General features: G+C 43.4%; 1 long non-coding RNA gene across 2 annotated transcripts; it reads left to right on the plus strand.

Annotated features, from left to right (window-relative positions):
• The first annotated feature begins 447 nt into the window (after positions 1–447).
• LOC307177063 lies at positions 448–12,831 on the plus strand. Of its 2 annotated transcripts, XR_013824969.1 has the most exons (4): positions 448–652; positions 4,658–4,776; positions 11,389–11,475; positions 12,506–12,831. It is a non-coding gene; the product is annotated as an uncharacterized lncRNA (long non-coding RNA). The 2 variants fall into 2 exon arrangements; XR_013824970.1 differs by lacking the exon at positions 12,506–12,831 and having other exon boundaries at positions 11,389–12,034.
• Positions 12,832–21,267: the final 8,436 nt, after the last annotated feature.

The raw sequence follows: 21,267 nt of genomic DNA on the forward strand, positions 1-21,267 counted from the left end.
GGCTGCCGCTGTGGCCACGCGGAATCCCCAATTGGCCCGGCGGTCAGCGTTGAAGGGCCGCCCTGCGCCCATTCGCTCGCTGGTTTCAAGGCCCGGGGTTGGCTGGGCGGGCAGCGGGATGGGGGCGCGGATTGGCCGAGGGGCGGGAGATTGGGGTGAGGCCGGCCAGAGCCTGCCGCTGATTGGATTGGCCTGGTAAAGGCCGTGAGCTGAGGCCGTCTGAGCGCTGGGAGGAGGGTGGACAGAAGGTAAGACTCCGGGCCTGCTTGATTGGCTGGGATACTAGACGTTGATAGGATAGGGCACCCTAAAAAACTGGGGAGAGGAGTTTGGGGTCGGGGCCTCGGAAAGGCGGGAGGTGCCCCACCGCTTTAGAAGCCCGGCGCAGTGCACGACGGGACGCCCCCGGGAAGGGGCGGAGCCGTGTCCGGGCTGCAGTTGGGAAAGCGCAGTCACTCCGAGGGGCGTGTTGAAGAGGGTTTCGCGGGCTCGAGCGGGGGAGGGGGGGACCGTTAAAACCCTGCCCCGCGCCGACAGGAAGCTGCTTTAATGGCTAGGCCTACTTGGTACCAGGTTTTCGGCTGAGAAGGACCTTGAAGACCATGCGGTTCAACTTCCAATTTGCAGATGTGGAAACTGAAGCCGAGAGAGGGTATGCACCTTGTCCAAGGTTACTCAGCCGGTTAGTGGCCTTACTGGGACTGGACTCAAGCGCTCCTGACTGCTCTTGGCCTTACACGCATCTCCTCCAAGGAGGTGAATGCTAATACAGTTACTTTAGACCTATTTATAATTTGAGGCCTGTGCTGTTATAAGGTCTAACTTATGTGGTTTGGACAGTTGGATTTCTCTTACACTCCCATTCATAGCTATTAGGTACTTGAAAGAATAGAAATGTTTCATCTTGCGAACGTGGCACTTTTATAAAGGCGCAACCGTGAACCAGAAAGAATGTGTGTACAGGCATAAAGAATCGTGGTTCTTAGCCTTTTTAGTTGTAAGCCCTCAAAGAAACTAATGAAAGATTTTCTTAGCAAAATGAACATAAAGAAAATGTGCGAACAGTTTCTTGACTTCCCCTTACATTGGTACAGGGGCTCCAGGTGAAGAATTTCCAGAATTGTTACATTTTCACCATATTGATCTAGGGTTAATTGGATGCAGCTAGCTTACAGAGCTCCTTGCCATATAGCTTCAGCTTGTGGAAAAATTGCCCTACTCTAGCCATACTGGGAAAACCTAAGAGCAACTCTGTCCTTGTTGAGAAGTTCCAACCAAGAGTTAGGAAGTTTCCTGGTGGTCTAGTGGTTAGGATTCCGTGCTTTCACTGCCGTGGCCTGGGTTCAACCCCTGGCTGGGGAACTGATATTCCATAAGCCACGCAGCGCACACACAAAAAAAGAATTAGGAAAGGTTGGCCAGCTACCTTTATTCCTTAAAGGAAGACAAGATCTTTCTCTGCCAGAAATATCTGGAGTTCTAAAGCTGGAAGTGTGGGGACACCGTTCCTTACCCATCCTGTGACTATTTGATTTCCTGTGGCTTAGCAGTCCTTTTAATCTCAGCCTTTTGCTTCATCTATCAGCTGATGAAGAACTGCCCTGTGTGTGTAACTTTATTAGGAATCAATGAAGATTGGGATGACGTCCATCAAAATCTTTGTATTGTCTTTATGAGTATTACCCATACTACAAATGATCCGCAGTTCTGTTTCACTCCAAGCCAAGTTTCTCCTGTCCTTTTATCAGCTCAACATCAGTCATGATACTACCAGTGAGGGGAAATGGATTTTTAAAGTAGCTGGAATAAAATGCTGGGAAGATAAATGTTTTGCAGCAAAGTTCCAGTCAAACATAAGGTCCTTACCACAGCCAACTGAAATGATTTTTTAGTTGAGCTAAGATAGGTGCTTTGTAGTCCCTATCAAAAACAGCCAACACTGTCATGCATTCAGCAGATGCTACTGGGCGCGATAATGTGAGTGCTTAGCACTCAGATTCCAGAAACTGACCGCCTGAGTTCATAACCCAACTCTGTCACTTCTAAGCTTGTGTGATTTTCTTTGCTTTATGTAAAGTGGGGCTAATAATTGTACCTGCCTCATACACAACTTTTAGGAGGTCTTAGGGAGTTGATACATGTTAAGAGCTAACACTGCCTGGCATCTTGTATATGTTGTATATACATTGGCTATTATCTATTTAGCATGTATTTTGTACGAAGCGAGTGGTTCTTGGCCCTTGGCCTATTAGGGAAGAAAGACTTTAATCAATTAATCTCACAAACAGATGTAAAGTTGTAAAAGTGAGAGATACCAAAGAATGACCCAGCCAGGAGGCTCAGGGAAAGCGTACTTGAGAAAGGAAGAGTTAATTCAGGTGAAGGGAAGAACAAACATGTGCAAAGGCCCTGTGGTGGGAGGGAGCTCAGAGATTATAAGAAACTGCAAGAAAGCCGGCACACCCAAAATACAGGGAGCAAGGGATTGAGACAAAGCTAGAGTGTTGAGTAAGGGAAAGACCATGTGAGAGCCTCACATGCCAATGCTTTTGTCTATATCCTAAGACCAGAGGGCAGCTACTCAAAGGTTTTAAAAAGGTCTTTGGTTGCAATGTGAAGATTAAGACTGGAAAGAGAGGAGCAGATGCAAGGAAACCAGTTAGGAGGCCATTGCAATAATCCAGATATGAGCTGATACTTGTAGAAAGGAGAAAGGTAGAAGGAATAGTGGAAATAGAGATAGGTATTGAACTTGGTAATTGATTGGAAGGAGAGGGAGGTGTCACTGGTGCCTGCTAGATTTCCGGATGGTGATGCCATTTGCAGTGTTTCCCAAGTAGGAGGAATTGGAGGCCATGTGGTTTAGTGAATGTGGAGAGGTACACAGGGGCTTCAGGTTGTATTTCTTGAGCTGTGTATGGAGTCCATGGGTTTTGATATGCTATTCTCTATAACAGGAATATTCATGTCCAATGAACAAATTCTGAAATTAAAGAGAGAAAGTGGATTTCAGTCTTACTCTGCCACTTCTTGCTGTCTGATCCTGAGCAAGTTACTTAACGTCTTAGTCTTGTGAAATGGGAGAATCTCTGCCATACCATTGGGTGATCTGAGCATGAATGGGAGTTGGGAAAGTGCTCGGTGCAAGTGTCTTATGACGGGAGTTGTTCACCAGTATCTGTTAAACAATGAATTGGTGAATGGATGAGATCAGATGGCATTCTCCAGCTCAGTCCCCCCACTAACCCATGGTGCTTATGTGTGAGGAGACTGGCTGCGAGAGGAGAAGCAATCACTCTATGACCTGATGCCTTTTCCTCCTGAGCAAAGCTGGCTGACCTCAGAGGGGTACATGCAACTCGTCCTTATGTCCCGTGAGAAGTGATGGTCTAGCTTTGTAAAACTTAACTTCATCGTCTTTTCCAGTGTTATCCACACTAGGGCCCATGTGTACCATTGGTCCAATCAAGCCGGTCATATAATTTCATCCTGCATAAGTGCTCAGCACTATCCTAGGCCTGTCCCCTGCCTAGGTTCCCTCCTCATCTCTCCCAGTCTTCAGGTCATGCACAAGTTTGTTTCTTTGTTCATTCATTCAACTACATGAATTTATTAGATGTACCCCCCACCTCCCAGGTTATGTCAGGTATAACATGGGGATGTGATAAAGTCCATAAGAAAGTTTCAAACCAAATGCTGTCATGGAGCTAAAATATCAGAGGAGGAGGAGAGATTTTTTTCCTGACTTGTGAGAGTACTTAGTAGACAAGGGGGTTTTGAGCTGAACCTTGAAGGACTGGAGAACTTTGTAAATATAGAGTTTGCAATGAAGCCTTCTACAACTAAGGTAGTGCACATTTATATCTTCTCTTACTAACAGTGTGATACTGGGAATGCTTATTTGATATCTTTGTGTCTCAGTTTCCTCATCTGTAAAATGGAGATAATAGTTTTAGCCAGGGTTGGCTTATAGGTGTGAGACCTATACAGTCACACAGGTGCTTAGAAATGCTGGCCCCTCACTTGGTTTAATGCTCTGCTGTCACCATGTTGAAATTCTTAATAATTTTTGAACAAGGGGCCCTGCAAATTGTGTCCTGATCTTGCCTTGTAGGATTATTGCAAAGTCCTAAGAAGTTAATACATGTAAATTTCTTAGAGCAGTGAGGGCCTGGCATATGATGGGGGTTCAGTAAGTGCTAGCTGTTATTATTGTTATTATCCTCTGAACTCTTACTACAGTGTAGCTCACAGTATACCTCATAGTTTATTTAGCATTTAAATAACCAACAGATATTTTTGAGTGCCTGTTCTATAAAGGCACTGGATGGGTCACAACGATGAATAGGACAGTACTTCCTCCCCTAGTTGGTGGAATAAAGCATGTATTTTAAGCATACTAATTAGTAATAAATAATAAAATATGTCATATGATGAGTATAGAAATTTTTAAAAATAGATTTTTGGGCTCCACCTTCAGAGAATCTTAGTAGCTCTGGTGTGGGGCTTCAGAATCAGACCCCCAGGTGATTTTATTTATTTATTTATTTAAGGGTTTGTTTTTTTTTTTTTTTTTTGATGTGGACCATTTTTAAAGTCTTTATTGAATTTGTTACAATATTGCTTCTGTTTTATGTTTTGGGTTTTTGGTCACAAGGCACGTGGGATCTTAGCTCTCCGACCAGGGATCAAACCCACACCCCCTGCACTGGAAGGTGAAGTCTTAACCACTGGACCGCCAGGGAAGTCCCTCTGCCAGGTGATTTTAATGAACAGGCAAGTTTTAAACCATGGGCATTAACTCCAGGGAGGTCATGTGGAATAGAGGCAAAAAGCTTGGCATTGTAGTTGGTCAGGCTGGGGTTCAAGTTCTGCCATCTACTAGCTCTGTTACTTTGCATAAGTTACTTAGCTTCTCAGTTTCCTCATTTGTAAACATTAAAACCATACTTTAAAGATTAAATTTTAAGATGGTTGAAAAGCTGAGCACATAGTGGACACTTAATTATGGGTTTTTTCTCTAGAAGGGGGAGATGGTATCCCAGGAAGGGGCAGTCAAAGAGGGCTTCCTGGAGGAGAGGATAATCCACCCCCATACAACCAGTATGGTTTGGATGGGGAGAAAATCCTCTGATTACACACTCTAGCAACAGCCAAGATATTAGGTGAATATTAGAGGAATGCTAAGTCACAAAATAATTGATTGGATTTAGCGGCTGATTAGAGACAAAGGAGATAGAAGAATGAAAGGTGAGTCCTAGGTCTCCAGCCTTGAGTATTTTTGAGAGTAATCATTTTAAAAACAAGATCATGTGTAGGAGCTGAGTTGGTGCAGGAAGGTGGGGTAGAGGTTAGGGGAGGGGTCGTGTGCCAGTTTTAGAAACGTTTAGTCTTTCATGTCATAAGGGGACAATCAAGGGAAACTGTACTTTTTTTTTTTTTTTTTGGCTGGGCCGTCCAGCTTAACGGATCTTAGTTCCCTGACCAGGGATCGAACCCGGGCCCCCGGCACTGGAAGCTCTGGGTCCTAACCAGTGGACCACCAGGGAATTCCCAGAAACTGTACATTCTTGATTGGGATTTGGGAGAAAGGCTGGTGCTTGGGAAAGAAGAAGTTAGAAGTCAATAGATCAGAAACAGTCACTGAGCTCCCAAGGATAAATTATGTCTTAACATTCTATAAAGAGAGAAAGAAAAGGAAAAGATTTTGGAACTGGAAATGGGGTTACAAACTAGTAGGCACTAAAAGTGAGAGGGAGAAAAGAAGGAAGAGCAGAGGTAGAAAAAGAAGTGGGAGAGTGGACTGTTCATAGCTATGGTGGTCTGAATAATGTTCCCCAAAAGATGTCCATGTGCTAATCCCTGGAACCCAAGAATATGTTACTTTACCTGGCAAAAGGGACTTTGCAGCTGTGGTTAAATTAAGGATTTTGCGATGGGGAGATTATCCTGGATTGTCTGGGTGGATCCAGTGTAGTCACAAAGGTCCTTAGAAGGAGACAGGAGGATAAGAGTCAGAAAAGGAGATGTGATGACAAGAGGTAAAAGCCTGAGTGATGTGGAGCCATGAGCCAGGGAATGTTGGCAGCCTCTGGAAGCTGGAAGAGGCAAGGAACAGATTCTGCCTTAGGGCTTCCAGAAGGAACACAGTTCTGCTGACCCATTTTAGACTTCTTTCAGAACTGTAAGAGAATAAATTTGTGTTGCTCAAAGCACTAAGATTGTAGTAATTTGTTACAGTAGTGACAGGAAACTACTGCAGTGGTTAACAACTGAAAACAATCCAAATACCTAACAGTGATGGATTGGTTAAATAAGTTACAATACATTAGTATGATGGACTACTATAATTGTAGTTAGCCATTAAAAATTATGCAGTAGGGCTTCCCTGGTGGCGCAGTGGTTGAGAGTCCGCCTGCCGATGCAGGGGACATGGGTTCGTGCCTGGGTCTGGGAAGATCCCACATGCTGCGGAGCGGCTAGGCCCGTGAGCCATGGCCGCTGAAGCCTGTACGTCCGGAGCCTGTGCTCCACGGCAGGAGAGGCCACAGCAGTGAGAGGCCCGCGTACTGCAAAAAAAAAAATTATGCTGTAGAAGATAATTTAATCGTGTGGGAGATGTTCATAGTAGATTGTGAAGTACAGAAAATAAGTTAAAATATTGTAGGTATTTATGTGGAAAATTCATCAAGAGGTACACCTAAGAGTCATGCATCTTTTGCACTGACTGTATGGTATACCTCAAAAAGTTTTGCAGATTGCACATAGATGTCCTGTTTGGTTCAAAGAAGGGAAGCATGTATTATACCTGTGTATTCATGAATAGGGAAAAGACTGGGAATGTATAAACCAAATGTTAATAATGGCTGTCTCTGGGTGGTAGGATTACAGATGATTTTTATATTATTATTTTTTTTTTTTTTTGCTGTACGCGGGCCTCTCGCTGCCGCGGCCCGTCCTGTCGCGGAGCACAGGCTCCGGACGCGCAGGCCCAGCGGCCACGGCTCACGGGCCCAGCTGCTCCACGGCACGTGGGATCCCCCTGGACCGGGGCACGAACCCGCACCCCCCGCACCGGCAGGCGGACCCCCAACCACTGCGCCACCAGGGAAGCCCTATATTCATTTTTTATTCTTCTCTGTGTGTTCCAAGTTTTCTTCAGCGAACAAGTATTACTTTTTTGATCAAAAAATATATTTAAAAAATTAGTTTTTAAAAATCAAGGGAAAGGAGTAGGGAGAAAGTCTGGAGAATGATTTGCAAGCTCAAGGGCAAGGGCCCTGCAGCACCTGGCACAACCAAGCCTCTATAAACCATTATCTGAAAATAGGTGATTTTATTTTGGCTGGGGTACCGGGGGCATGCTGCATGGTATGTGGGATCTTAGTTACCCGACACGGGATCGAATCCTTGCCCCCTGCATTGGAAGCGCGGAGTCTTAACCGCCGGACTGCCAGGGAAGTCCCAATAGGTGGTTTTTTAAAACATTGTATCCCCCCCACCCCAAAGCAGAAAGGGACTCAGTACTGGGGACATAGAGAGAAGGAAGAAGAAGAAGAAAAAAGGCAAGAATATAGAGATAAAAGCTTCCTGGATCCTGAGTTAGGAGGGCCTCCAAGAGATGTGAAGGAAGTGGAGCAGATTGTCTAGTCTTACCCCGGCCCGGTTCTGTGTTTGTCACAGAGTCTGGAGACAGACCAAACACCCTCAGCCGTTTTCTCCTTTCATTTATTCAATCCTCCTTTATTTTCTTCCTTTGTTCTTTTTCTAATTATCAAAGTAATACATGCTTCTCACTGGAGAAGTTTGAAAAGCATGAAGAGTTAAGCAGAAATCACCTGTAATCCCAAATTATATCCACCACTGAAATATTGGCATACTTCTCAACGTAGTTCAATTTTAAATGAAAATTGAAGTATTATTATGTAACATTTTTGTCACCCCCCCCCCCCAAAATGTACTTTCAAGAATTTTAAATTGGTTCAACTCATTGTCAGGTTGTGTTAAAAATTAGTATGGGGGCTTCCCTGGTGGCGCAGTGGTTGAGAGTCCGCCTGCCGATGCAGGGGACATGGGTTCGTGCCCCGGTCTGGGAAGATCCCACATGCCGCGGAGCGGCTAGGCCCGTGAGCCATGGCCGCTGAGCCTGCGTGTCCGTAGCCTGTGCTCCGCAACGGGAGAGGCCACAACAGTGAGAGGCCCGCGTACCACAAAAAAAAAAAAAAAAAATTTTTTTTAGAACCAGTTTACCAGTACCACAGCTTATGCCCCTTTGCAGTCAACCCTCCATCTTACAACCACAGTCTGCTTTCTGCCATCTTTCTTTTGCATTTTTAAAGGATTCTAGGGACTTCCCTGGTGGTCCAGTAGTTAAGACTCCATGCTTCCAACGCAGGGGGCACAAGTTTGATCCCTGGTCAGGGAACTAAGATCCCACATGCCGCTCGGCGTGGGCAAAAAATTTAAAAAAAAAAGAATTCTATAAATAAATCATGCAGCATATACTCTTTTGTGCCTAGCTTCTTTTGCTCAGTGTTTTTTTTTTTTTTTTTTGAGATTCATCAGCATTGTTGCACATAGCAATAGTTCATTCCTTTTTGTTGTATTCCATTGTATGGATATACAGCTTGGCCACAGCCTTTATTTTGGTTTCCACAGGAAGGAACAGGTGAAGCTGGGTAAGCAGGCTTAGGATTGGCTAGTTTAATAATTTCAGTGGACATTGGGGCACAGGGACTATCTCTAGTTGTCTGGTATCTGGCCCTGGGGTGATGAGGGCAGAGGAATAGTGACTCTAATTGTGAGAGCCTGATAAAGTAGGTGGTTGGAGTAAGGGTTTTGGATCGGTTGTTTATATATAAAAGGTGCACTGGCAGGAGAATGGTTTACTATCTCTAAGAATTGGCTAGTGTTGGGAGGGCCAGTCTGTCCAGGGCTAGCAAAGCCCCAAGATGTCAAATACAGAAAGTTTTTTAAAACACGATTAATACACCTTGTTGAAAGGTTAATCTAGGGACTTCCCTGGTGGCGCAGTGGTTAAGAATCCACCAATGCAGAGGACACAGGTTTGAGCCCTGGTCCAGGAAGATCCCACATGCCGCAGAGCAATTAAGCCCATGCAACACAACTACTGAGGCCGCGTGCCACAACTACTGAAGCCCTCATACCTAGAGCCGGTGCTCCACAACAAGAGAAGCCACCGCAATGAGAAGCCCGTGCACCACAACAAAGAGTAGCCCCTGCTCGCCACAACTAGAGAAAGCCCACGTGCATAAATGAAGACCCAGTGTAGCCAGAAATAAATAAATTTATTTAAAAAAAAAAAGAAAGAAAGGTTAATCTAATCTAGAAAGAATCTGAACTCTGGGATGCTAAGCATAGCTGAAACAAGCCTACATAACAGATGGTGCAACCTGGCCCCCTTGTCACACTTGGCCCTAAGATTCTCCTAGCCAGGATATTACCCTACAGTCAGTAGATTGGAGGATCCTTTGGGAAAACTGACCAGCTCAAGAAGAAATACCTATAGACACTGTATTAGTCTCCTAGGGCTGTTATAACAAATTACCAAAATCTTGGTAGCTTAAAACAAAATAAATTTATTCTCTCTCAGTTCTGGAAGTCAAAAGTCTGAAATCAATCAAGTCTGAAAACATGTCAGCAGGGCCGCGTCCCCTCTGGAGGCTCTAGGGAGCATTTCTTTGCCTTTTCCAGCTTCTGGTGGCTCCAGGTGTTCCTTGGCATGTAGCAGCATCACTCCAATCTGCCTCCATCTTCACATAACTTTCTCCTCTTCTCTCTGTCTCTCCTCTGTGTTATCTCTTATAGACACTTGTTATTGGGTTTGGGGCCCACCCAGATAATCCAGGGTGGTCTTATCTCAAAATCCTTAACTTAGTTACATTTGCAAAGACCCTTTTTCCAAATAAGGTCACATTCACAGATTATGGGGATTAGGATGTGGATATATCTTTTGGGGGGGACGCTATTCAACCCACTAAGAGCTGAGAGTCCCAAGTGAAAGTCAACTCACTATAGTAATGCCCAACTGCAAAGCCCTGTCTCAGAACACAGAGCTTCCAGAAAACTTTAGTGCCTCAGTCTTAAACATGAATGGACTGTCAGAGATTACCAGGTAGTTGAAGAAAATCTCTAACATGAAAGACAAAGACCAAACAAACAAACAAGAACAAAGGAACTTAGAGGATACAGAAACAGCACAGAGACCAGAACAAAACAAAGTATAACTTAAAAAGATGATAGGGGACTTCCCTGGTGGTCCAGTGGCTAAGACTCTGAGCTCCCAGTGCAGGGAGCCCGGGTTCAATCCCTGGTCAGGGAACTAGATCCCACATGCATGCCACAACTAAGAGTTTGCATGCTGCAACTAAGACCCGGTGCAGCCAAAAATAAATATTAAAAAAAAAAAAAAAAGATAGGTACTTCCCTGGTGGTCCAGTGGCTAAGACTCCACATTCCCAATGCAGGGGGCCCGGGTTCGATCCCTGGTCGGGGAACTAAGATCCCAGATACCGCAACTTAGCCCACACACCATAATGAAAAGCCCATGTGCCACAGCGAAGACCCAGCACAGCCAAAGTAAATAAATAAAAATAAATTTATAAAAGGATGATAAATATTCTTAGATATGGAGATGTTACATCCAAGAAATAAGAACAGAAGGGTATGTATATTAAAAGAATAAAACAGATCTTGATATGATAACCAATAACTTCAATCAAAGGGTTGGAAGATAAAGTTGAGAAAATATCCTGTTTTTAAAAAAAACGCTGGGGAATTCCCTGGCGGTCCAGTGGTTAGGACTGCACTTTCACTGCCAAGGGCCTGGGTTCGATCCCTGGTTGGGAAACTAAGATTCCACAGGCTGCGCAGCCTGGCCCTCCCCCAAAAAATAACCTGGAAAATTGGCATGAAAAGATTTTTAACAGCTAGAAGTAGCCCAGGAGGATTAACATTCAACTAAGAGGAGTTACAGAGAAATAGAGAAAAGTGGAGGGAAAGCAGCATTGAAGGAATGATTCAAGAAATCAAGTCAAAACTAAATGGCGTACATCTCCAGAATGAGAAGCCCACTGAGTGCCCAACATAATGGACGGGAAAAAAATCAGAAATTTCAGGTCATTGAGTAAATAGAGGAAGGTTACTAAAAAATTCTGAGAGAAAAAGTTAACGTTCAAAGGAACAGCCGTCAGAATGGTACCATGCTTCCCATCAGCCATGCTGGAAGATGGTGGAGGAATGCTTTCGAATTATTTATGACCTCTAACTTTATGAATTAGCCAAATTGTGAATTCAGTAAAGTAAGCATATTTTCAGATGCGTGAAATCTTAAAAAATTTTACTTCCTACCCATGTACCCTTTCTTAGGAAACGTCTGGAGGATGTGGTACACCAAAACAAGAATAAATCAAGAAACAGGAAGACGTGATCCTGGAAACAGGATATTCAACAGAGGTGAGAAATGAAGAGAATCTTCAAGATGATGATGAAAGGAAATCCCAGGGTGACATAACCTGGCTGCAGGCCTTTGAGAGTAATCAGGACTGGGGCAGGAGGACAGAAGGGACGTCTCCAAGAAATCAGATGGAATGAATAGAGGAAAAATTTACACTTCTGGTGATGATGGAGAATAAATTCATTATAGGGACATGGAAAACTAAGCCAAAAAAAAAAATTTTTGTTTTGAATTAATGATTAACTCCAGGAAAAAAATGTTTTAAAAAACTGAGAAAGAAACAAAGCTTAATCATAGTAGACTAGCTTGGCTGTGGATAATAGTTATGGAGGCGTAATTGTGTCAACAGAGTATGGATGTTGATCTCCACCAACCCCAGCACTTGTGGGCTTTCCTTTGTAGACTGCATTCCAGCCAGCAGGAGTGCTCTTTGTTCCAACTACCCAGGGCTTCTTTTCTTTAAATGGGAGTTAAGTTAATTAAATTCAATTAGTAAATTAATATATTAATAGATTAAGTTAATTGTTGAATTAAAATATCAGTAAAAAATGAGTCTGAGCAATACACACACACATTTTTTTTCTTTTTTAGACTAAACACCTTGAAAAGATTATCAAGCTTTAAACTTGTGTTCTAACTAATTTGAGACTTTTGATTTACCCAAACAACATGTAGTGTATACCCAGCCTTCATCCCATTCAATAGGGAAGTTAAGTGCTATGTATTTGAATCTGGCATATGTTAGGCTGACGTGTGACACATTATACTGTAAATTTTTTTCTAGTTTTTTTCCACTAGTGAGCAGTTTGAGGGCAGGCTCTTGTCTGTAAGGTTCTGGCACTTGACACAGACCTTCGATTTTTTTTTTTTAATCTAATTTTAAGTCACCACAAGAGACCACAGTTTGAGTTGATGACCACATCTAATACTTGCAGAGCCTTCCGTTGCTCACACACACTGTCACATCCGTCTGCCCCATAGTGAGGTTGGTGTTTTCAGTATTCTCTCTTCTACCGTCCCATTTTGCAGACGACGACCTGAGTTCCAGAGAGTGCCTTGCCGAAGGTCGCTCAAGTCAGCATTGGAGCCTCTAGCAGAACTCAGGTCTCCTGACACCCAGTGACACATTAAAATACTTTTTAAAAAACTGGTTAAAAAAAATTACCATCAACCATTTTTAAGTGTATAGTTCAGTAGTGTTAAGTATAGTCACATGGTTGTGTAACAGATCTCTAGAACTTACTCATCTTGCAAAACTGAAACTTTATATCCATTGAACAACTCTCTACTTTCCCCTCACCCCTGCCCCTGGCAACCACCATTCTACTTTCTGTCTATGAATTTGAGTGCTCTAGATACCTTCTGTAAGTGGAATCACACAGTATGTGTCTCTTTGTGATTGGCTCGTTTCACTTAGCATATGTCCTTGAGGTTGATACATTTCCTCCCTTAAGGCTGAACAGTATTACATTGTAGCACATTTTGTTGATCCGTTCTTCCATCAACGGACACTTAGGTTGCTTCCACCTTTTAGCTATTACGAATAATGCTGCTCTGAGCATGGGTATACACGTATCTCTTTGAGATATTGCTTTCAGTCCTTTTGGATATATACTTGGAAGTAGGATTCCAGTAATGCATTTTTTTAAAAAATTATTTATTTATTTATTTATTTTCAGCTGTGTTTGGTCTTCGTTTCTGTGCGAGGGCTTTCTCTAGTTGCGGCGAGCGGGTGCCACTCTTCATCTCGGTGCACGGGCCTCTCACTGTCGCGGCCTCTCTTGTTGCGGAGCACAGGCTCCAGACGCGCAGGCTCAGTAGTTGTGGCTCACGGGCCTAGTTGCTCCGCGGCATGTGGGATCTTCCCAGACCAGGGCTCGAACCCGTGTTCTCTGCATTGGCAGGCAGATTCTCAACCACTGCGCCACCAGGGAAGCCCCAGTAATGCATCTTTTAAGTTCTCCATCTCATTCCAAAAATGATTTGAGGCCACTGTCCCAGCACCTTCATAAGTATTAAAAAAAAAAAAAAGTTCTGAATTTCTAATGAATGAACAAAGGGGTCAGAATGGAACAGAGGAGACAGCAGAAAGGAGTGGCCTATGAGAAGTTTGATAGAATAAAGCTTTTTACCTTTACCCTCAGGAAATAGCTGCAAATAATTAAGATCCACCAGAGATGGACTGGAGTGGCCAAGGCTTGTTTTCTCATCTACATAAAGGTCTCCAGAGCATTCCCAAAGTTGCATTCAAACAGAGTAAGCCCTGTGCATATGAAAGGGTCACAAAGGAGGGATTCGGTATTCATGGTACGTGGTCTGTACAGGGGTGGGTGCACAAACTCAGATATTCTGGGCCTGTCATGGGACCTTCATAAAGGATCTAGTCAGAGGGGACTGTGGTAGAGTGTGCTGGTCATAAGTCTGTACTCAGCTCCAGACATTGATGTCAGATCTTACGATTTTTCAAGAAAACCTAGATACACCTGAAACTAACACAACATTATAAGTCAACTATACTCCAATAAAATTTTTTTTAAAAAAAGAAAAGCTGGAAATCTGGATTTCTGTGTGAAATACCATGATTTTTTAAAGCTGGCATTTAAATTTTCAAAAAGATTTAAAAGGCATTGTGTAAATCAAAGACAAAATACAAGTTTGCAACCTCTGGTGTGTGGTATGTGGAGCATTTATGGTAGGTAGTGAGCTCTGGGGAAGAATTGTGTCTGGTTTGTTTGGCCAGGGCTGGGAAGAGGTTAATGGGGCCTAAATCAAATGCCTGCACCTGCACAAGCTCTGCCCTTCTGTCCTTGGGTAAAGTTTAATGTGTTGCAGGCAGAGGGGAAATGGCCTAAAATGAACCATTAAGTTCTCCTGGTAGCATATCTGTGCCGGTCAGACAGGAGGGGAGGGCCCCCAATTTCGCATCATTTCTGTGAGATTCATTTGTGCCTACTTCACAGAACCGCTGTAGAATAAAACATCACAGATTTGGAAAGGTGAATTTCTCCTAAAATGTAATGCAGGTGCTAACTGGGATAATTATCTTGCCGTGAAGAGCTCAGAAGAGTGTAATGTTTTGGGAACAGCTTCTATAAAAGCTGACCTAGGAGATACTGGGCCCCAGCTGTGGCTGGAAGAAGTGAAGGGGAAAGAATGTGTCAGCCGTTGTGCTCTGGTGGGTTTGAGAAGGAGGCAGAACACTGATCTTTCCTGGAAGTGGCATTGAAGAGTCAGTGCGGAGTTGAGACATACATGTGGCCATAAATGGCATGACCCTGCTCCAAACAGCTCAGCTCGTGCCTGGCTTCGTGAACCTCACACTGGAAGTTTCAACTGCAATAAACTTCTGACCTTTCCATCAGTTCCTTTCAGTCAGAGTTTTATATGTTATAGACTATTTCAGGGACTTCGCTGGTGGTCCAGTAGTTAAGACTCCTCACTTCCACTGGAGGGGGCACGGGTTTGATCCCTGGTCCGGGAACTAAGATCCTGCAAGCTGCATGGCACGGTCAGAAAGAAAAAAAAAAAAATTTCATATTCCCTCTTAGGAGATTTGAACTGTTACCTCTGTTACTTAAGAAAGCAGCACTGCTTATTACTACTACTACTATCATAATGTTAGTAATATTCCTATCATGCTTTATAACTTACAAGACCTTCCACTTGCATTCTTCTCATTTTGTTTCCTGGTAACTCTGAGATTATTATTTCTCACTTTACAGATAAGGAAACTGATGGTTTCCCATTGTCATTTAGCTAAAGTTTAGAATCTTCAACGTGACCTAAGTCCCTCCCTAGTCTGGGCCTTGCCTACCTCTCCAGATCCCTCTTTCACTACCTTCCCAAGACCTCTCTTTGTTCCAGCTATTCTGGGTTTCTTTTGAGTTCCTTAAGTAGGTCAGGTTCTCTCCAGCCATAGGCCTTGTGTTGCATGTGCCGTTTCTCCCACATAGGACACTTTTCCCTGTCCTCTTTGCCTGGCTAGCAACTACTCATCTTTTGGGTCTCAGTTTAACACCATTTCTTCACGGGAGCCTTTCCTGAACATTGAGGCTATGTTGGACTCCCCAGTAATATCCTCTTATACCCCCCGGCACTTCCCATTCCAAAGACTCATCACACTTCACGTTACTCATTCAATAATTCTTGTTCCTGCTGGACTGTAAGCTCCATGAGGCAGAAACCAAATCTGCCTTAATTGATTCTATAGTCTCAGTGCCTCGTATAATATACTTTCATTCTGAAAGTTTTTGTAATGAGTCTGCTATCTGGATTCCATTGCCATGGAACTAATGCATCAAAACCTTGCCTTCAAGTCCAGTGCTGTGGGGCTTTTCTGACAGGCTTCTTCTGATATTTCAATAACCAACATCCTTTGATGAGTGACCAAAATGCACACCTCCCACATCCAATAGCAGGTTGTAAGGTTAGAACACAGCGACACTGTATTCTTTATTAATGACTAGAAAAGGCTGGTGCTGTTCTCACCTCTTCTGTTGTTTCTGTGATGCTCACATACCAATGAGAACCTTTGCCCAGCATCCTTTTGGAGCAGTCAAGGGTGGATCACAGATGACAGGGACATTAAGAGCTATTCATGGCTTCCCTGGTGGCGCAGTGGTTAAGAATCCACCTGCCAATGCAGGGGACACGGGTTTGAGCCCTGGTCCAGGAAGATCCCACATGCCGCAGAGCGACTAAGCCTGTGCACCACAGCTACTGAGCCTGCGCTCTAGAGCCCGCGAGTCACAACTACTGAAACCCGCACAGCTCTAGAGAAGCCACTGCAGTGAGAAGCCCACGCACCACAACAAAGAGTAGCCCCCCCACCCCCGACCCCGCTCGCCGCAACTAGAGAAAGCCCGCGTGCAGCAACGAAGACCTAACGCAGCCATAAATAAATTAATAAAATCTATTAAAATTTTTTTAAAATAAAGGATTATTTTTAAAAAATAAAAAACGAAAGCTACTCTATTTGCATCTCAGGTCTTGGTTTGGTGCACACCTGGGTCATTTATAGTTGGATGGCACATTTGTTTTACTTGTTGGAAGCAGTGAGGTATAGTTACCAAATTAATGGTGCAAGCCTAGGAGTGGAAGTAATACAGTCGCTCAAGCTGGCGAGGCAGGCATTAAGCAGGTAAGCAGGGCCCAGTGGGAGGAGCGCATGGCCTCATTTCAACAGCTGCAGCAAGCTGAAGTCCCTGAAGGTTTTCAAGCCAGCTACATCTCTCTTCAGCACAGTCTTTATGAAATCTGTCACCATATAACTTCCTCAGTCCAGTTCACGGTGATCAAAACTTGTGGCTAAATACCCAGGCAGTGGCGTATAAGGTTGCAAATGGTAGTTCCAAATATAGTGCAGTTCACGTCTCCAGTAAGGAAAGAACATTGAACGAATTCATTACATGAACGGCTTAAACTAACTGAGCCTGAGAGCTTAAAGCCACATTCCTCAAATATGTGCACTCCGCAAAACTGGCACTTAGCGTCAGGCAGTCAGGCTGGAAAACAGTCATGAACCAAAGAATCTAAACAAGGAAGAAATGCTCTCAAGGTATGCATTTGCCATATGTTACTTTGTTCTCAAGTCATCTTTGGTGATGAGCTCCATGACTTAAAGCATGACATCAGGGGTCGCAGGTCTGAGCCTGGCACACTTGGCGTCACAAGGCAAAGACTGAAGATGTGTGGCACTGGTTACAAAGGGGAATAGGCAAAAGGGGCACAGCCTGTCTTTGTTACCAAAAATAATTAAGTGCATAAAGTATAAAAACATAGCTGGAAGAGGGCTTCCCTGGTGGCGCAGTAGTTGAGAGTCCGCCTGCCGATGCAGGGGACGCGGATTCGTGCCCCGGTCTGGGAGGATCCCGCATGCCGCGAGCGGCTGGGCCCGTGAGCCATGGGCACTGAGCCTGCGCGTCCGGAGCCTGTGCTCCGCAACGGGAGAGGGAGAGGCCACAACTGTGAGAGGCCTGCGCACCGCAAAACAACAACAACAAAAACATAGCTGGAAGAATATGCCCCAAACTTATCTATTAATCATGATTGTCTTTGGGAGGTGGGTTTATAAGAAGGGATAGTCACTTTCTAGGGTTTTTTTTTTTTCCCTTCAAAATTTGGAAAATGGATCTGTGTTACATTTTGTGAACAGAATTAAAATTTTAAGTGGATACAGTATTCTCAGATGAATAGCAAATTGTTACAATGAGGTTGGTAAAGAAAAGCCACAGACTCTAATTATTTTCTACCATACACAAAAAATACACTTGCACATACTAGATATAGAACAGTTCAAATAGAACTTTCTTTGGTGATGGATATGACCTATATCTGTGCTGCCCAGTATGGTAGCCACTAGCCATGGGTGGCTACTGGGCACTTGAAATGTGGCTAGCGCAGCTTAGGAACTTATTTTTTATTTAATTTAAACTTAAATAGTGCATATGGCTAGTGGCTACTGCATTTGGACACACAGGTCTACAACTTTCCATTTACAGGAAATAAGATTGTCAGCAGGGGCAGGGAGAGACCAGATTTGGTAGCCAAGAGATCTTCTATAAGCCATGTTCTGTTATGCTGTCTATCCAGTAGAGTCTATGTACTCTAGGATTGTTACAAGAATAGAGGAGACACTTCTTTACACTTGTAAAGGCCACAGCATTAACTTCATCCTACCACACCCCTTCACATTCTCCTGAGTTTAACTGCTCCATTGATAGACGAAGGAACTGACCTACTAGAAAAGCAACAATCATCTCACCCATCCTCATTCATCTCAAATATTTTAAATGTTTTGTATTTTTTTCTTATAAGCTGTTTCTTTTCCCCTCTCCTCCATTATCTTGTATTCTACGTTGTCTTGAGACTTCTCCCATTAAACCATCAGCCATTCAGTATACTGTTTTCTTAATTTCTTTGTCAGTCTAATAAGCATTAAGAGTATATCCATAAGACTAGTATATATTATACAAGGTAGATAATCAATCCCCTAATAAATTAGAGTGGATTAAAATTGCAGTGTAATGTAATATACCTGTACAGTTTGTCAAATTTATGATAAAAGTTAAGGTTGTTTTGGGGTGAGAGGAGGCGGATGTCTCAGAGGACCATACTGGTATGATCAGCCAAACCATGGCAAGATTTAATTTTTATTTCTTTCTTGGTTGTCATTTTAATTGGTGTATAACATGTCTGCTGGCAGCTGCTGGCAGCTTCCTGAGAAAGCACAGATTATGATAGTAAGCTACGTTCCTTCTCTTGCTAATTCCACCCCAGCGTCGGACCAGAAGTTCAGTAGTGAAAGCTACAGCTGCCAGATATCAGCAACTAAATCAGAGGAACAGAGTTCTTTACAAATGCCATAAGAACCCGATTGACTTTCCTGACACTGCCATCTATCACAGTTTGCCATCAATCGTACTGTTAGAGCAACCTGATTTGGGTTCCTAGGGAAAGCAGTTGTTTGGCCCAATGTTTCATTAACCTCAGGGTCTCCTGTCTCAGTCTTGCATTGGAAACCAAACACCTTAACCACTTTGCTTGCACTCGGGTTGGTACAAGAAGGCATGGTCCATCTTGGGTGGGTATTTTCCATGACCACAAAAGAGAGTCCTATTAAAAACAACAACTCTGAGATCCTAAAACTAGTATTTAGTAAGAAGAGATTAAACTCTCATCAGCTGATTTTATTATTCAGTCAAGAATGATGCTGTAGGGCTTCCCTGGTGGTGCAGTGGTTAAGAATCCGCCTGCCAATGCAGGAGACACGAGCTCTGGTCTGGGAAGATCCCACATGCTGCGGAGCGACTAAGCCCATGCACCACAATGACTGAGCCTGCACTCTAGAGCCCGCAAGCCACAACTACTGAAGCCCGTGTGCCTAGAGCCTGTGCTCTGCAACAAGAGAAGCCACCACAATGAGAAGCCTGCGCACCGCAACGAAGAGTAGCCTCCGCTCGCTGCAACTAGAGAAAGCCCATGCGCAGCAATGAAGACCCAATGCAGCCAAAAATAAAAATAAATTTATAAAAAAAATGATGCCCTAAGTATAGATTCAAAATTATAAATTTATTACCCAAAGCTTTTTATTTTCTTGCTGAGAAAAAAATTACTAACCCTACAAATGTGGCTCCAAGTCCAGGACTCATTTGGATAATAGAGTTGAAAACTTGATTTAAAGCTATAAAACCCCTCCTACCCCCCCAAATTGCACACTACAGAGATATTCTTTTCAAAGGGGTTCCTTGCTTCCTGAAATTCATCCTTAGAAAATGCAAGATAAGAATTCACCCACAACTGCCCACTGTCCCAAAAGGCTTTACTGCTTCCCATTAATAAAATATAAAATAACATTCTCTGTAAGGAAATAACACATTCATCTTTCTTTCCAACCTTCTGATTTCCACTAAAAATTTTAACCGAAGAATATTAGGGAAAAGGACAATGACTGAATATCTTTAAAGCTATTGCCTGGGTCCAGTGTGACTGTATGTTCTTCTAATTGTGGAGACCTAACAGTTAGCTGGGAGAACACAGGTTTTTGCAGACTGGCAAGCTTGCGTTGATCACTAGTACTGAGAGTTATTTGCTGTTTAACTACTTTGCCTAATTTTTCGGTGCCTGCTTTCTCGTCTGTAAGATGAATATACTACCTAGGATAGGGAGCTATTTGGAAGACAAATTAAAACATCTGACAGGGAATTCCCCGCCGGTCCAGTGGTTAATGCACTTTCATTGCCCAGGGTGCAGGTTCAATCCCTGGTCGGGGAACTAAGATCCTGCAAGCCTTGTGGTGTGGCCAAACAAAACAAAAATATCTGACATGCAAAATGTCGGACTAAGACCTCTAGAGACACAAAGCATCAGGACTGTGGTGCCCAGATCAATCAAGATATTAGTAGAAAACAGAATACACTAAAACTGGGTAATTTGAGAAAGGTTTAATAAAGGGACTGTTTACAAAGACATGGGCAGAGTTCAGAGAAACCAACAGGGAATAATGGAGTTATCCAGAGCTAGTAAATGAGTGGTCCTTTCTATCCCTAGATCTGAAGGGCCAAAGAGAAGGAGCTAGAAGCTAGAGAGGCTGCCTGATAGGAGTCGCAGTCCTTCGTAGAGGGACTCAGACAACCTATGTGACCTGGCAATTTAGAAGCCAGGGGAATAAACACCCTAGCTTCTAAATATCCATTCCTCAGCCTTTTGATCTTCTGAGGGTGTTACTAATTGGATCAACACAACCTGAAGTCAGAGGGCAAAGGAGCCTGTTAATGCAGTCCATGGGGGTCAATACCTCCTGGGACGCAGAGCAGGATGAAAAGCAGTTCTAAAGAGGAAGCGGAAGATACCTAGCGCAACCTCTTCCCCAACATATTCAAACTGCTAAACCAGTATACACAAAACTTGCATGTATGCTGAAACTAAAATAACTTCTTTCCAGAATTTGACTGTGAGTTCTTTAATTAAAGCAGAATTTCTTTCAGTCTTTTTGATGCCCCTGCTTTGCCGGTGGCACATGCCTAGATAAAAGGAAGCCTCAATAAATGGGAACTGGCAGGCTCAAGTTGACTCCTGAATGCTGACTATAAGAGACTTTTGAGTTAACCCAGAACTAATTTAGGAGGAATCTTAAGATTTTTCTGGTTAGGTACTCTTCATTAGGAATTCAGCAACTGGATTTTCTTAGACTCAGAAAAATCCTATGGTAGTAAAACTTCTCATAATCCTACTGAATGATAGGAAAGGTTTTAGTTGCTTATCAGAGAGAATAAAGGACATCAGGACATCAA

Source organism: Stenella coeruleoalba, assembly GCF_951394435.1.
Source record: "Stenella coeruleoalba genome assembly, chromosome: 19".
Lineage (NCBI taxonomy): Eukaryota > Metazoa > Chordata > Mammalia > Artiodactyla > Delphinidae > Stenella > Stenella coeruleoalba.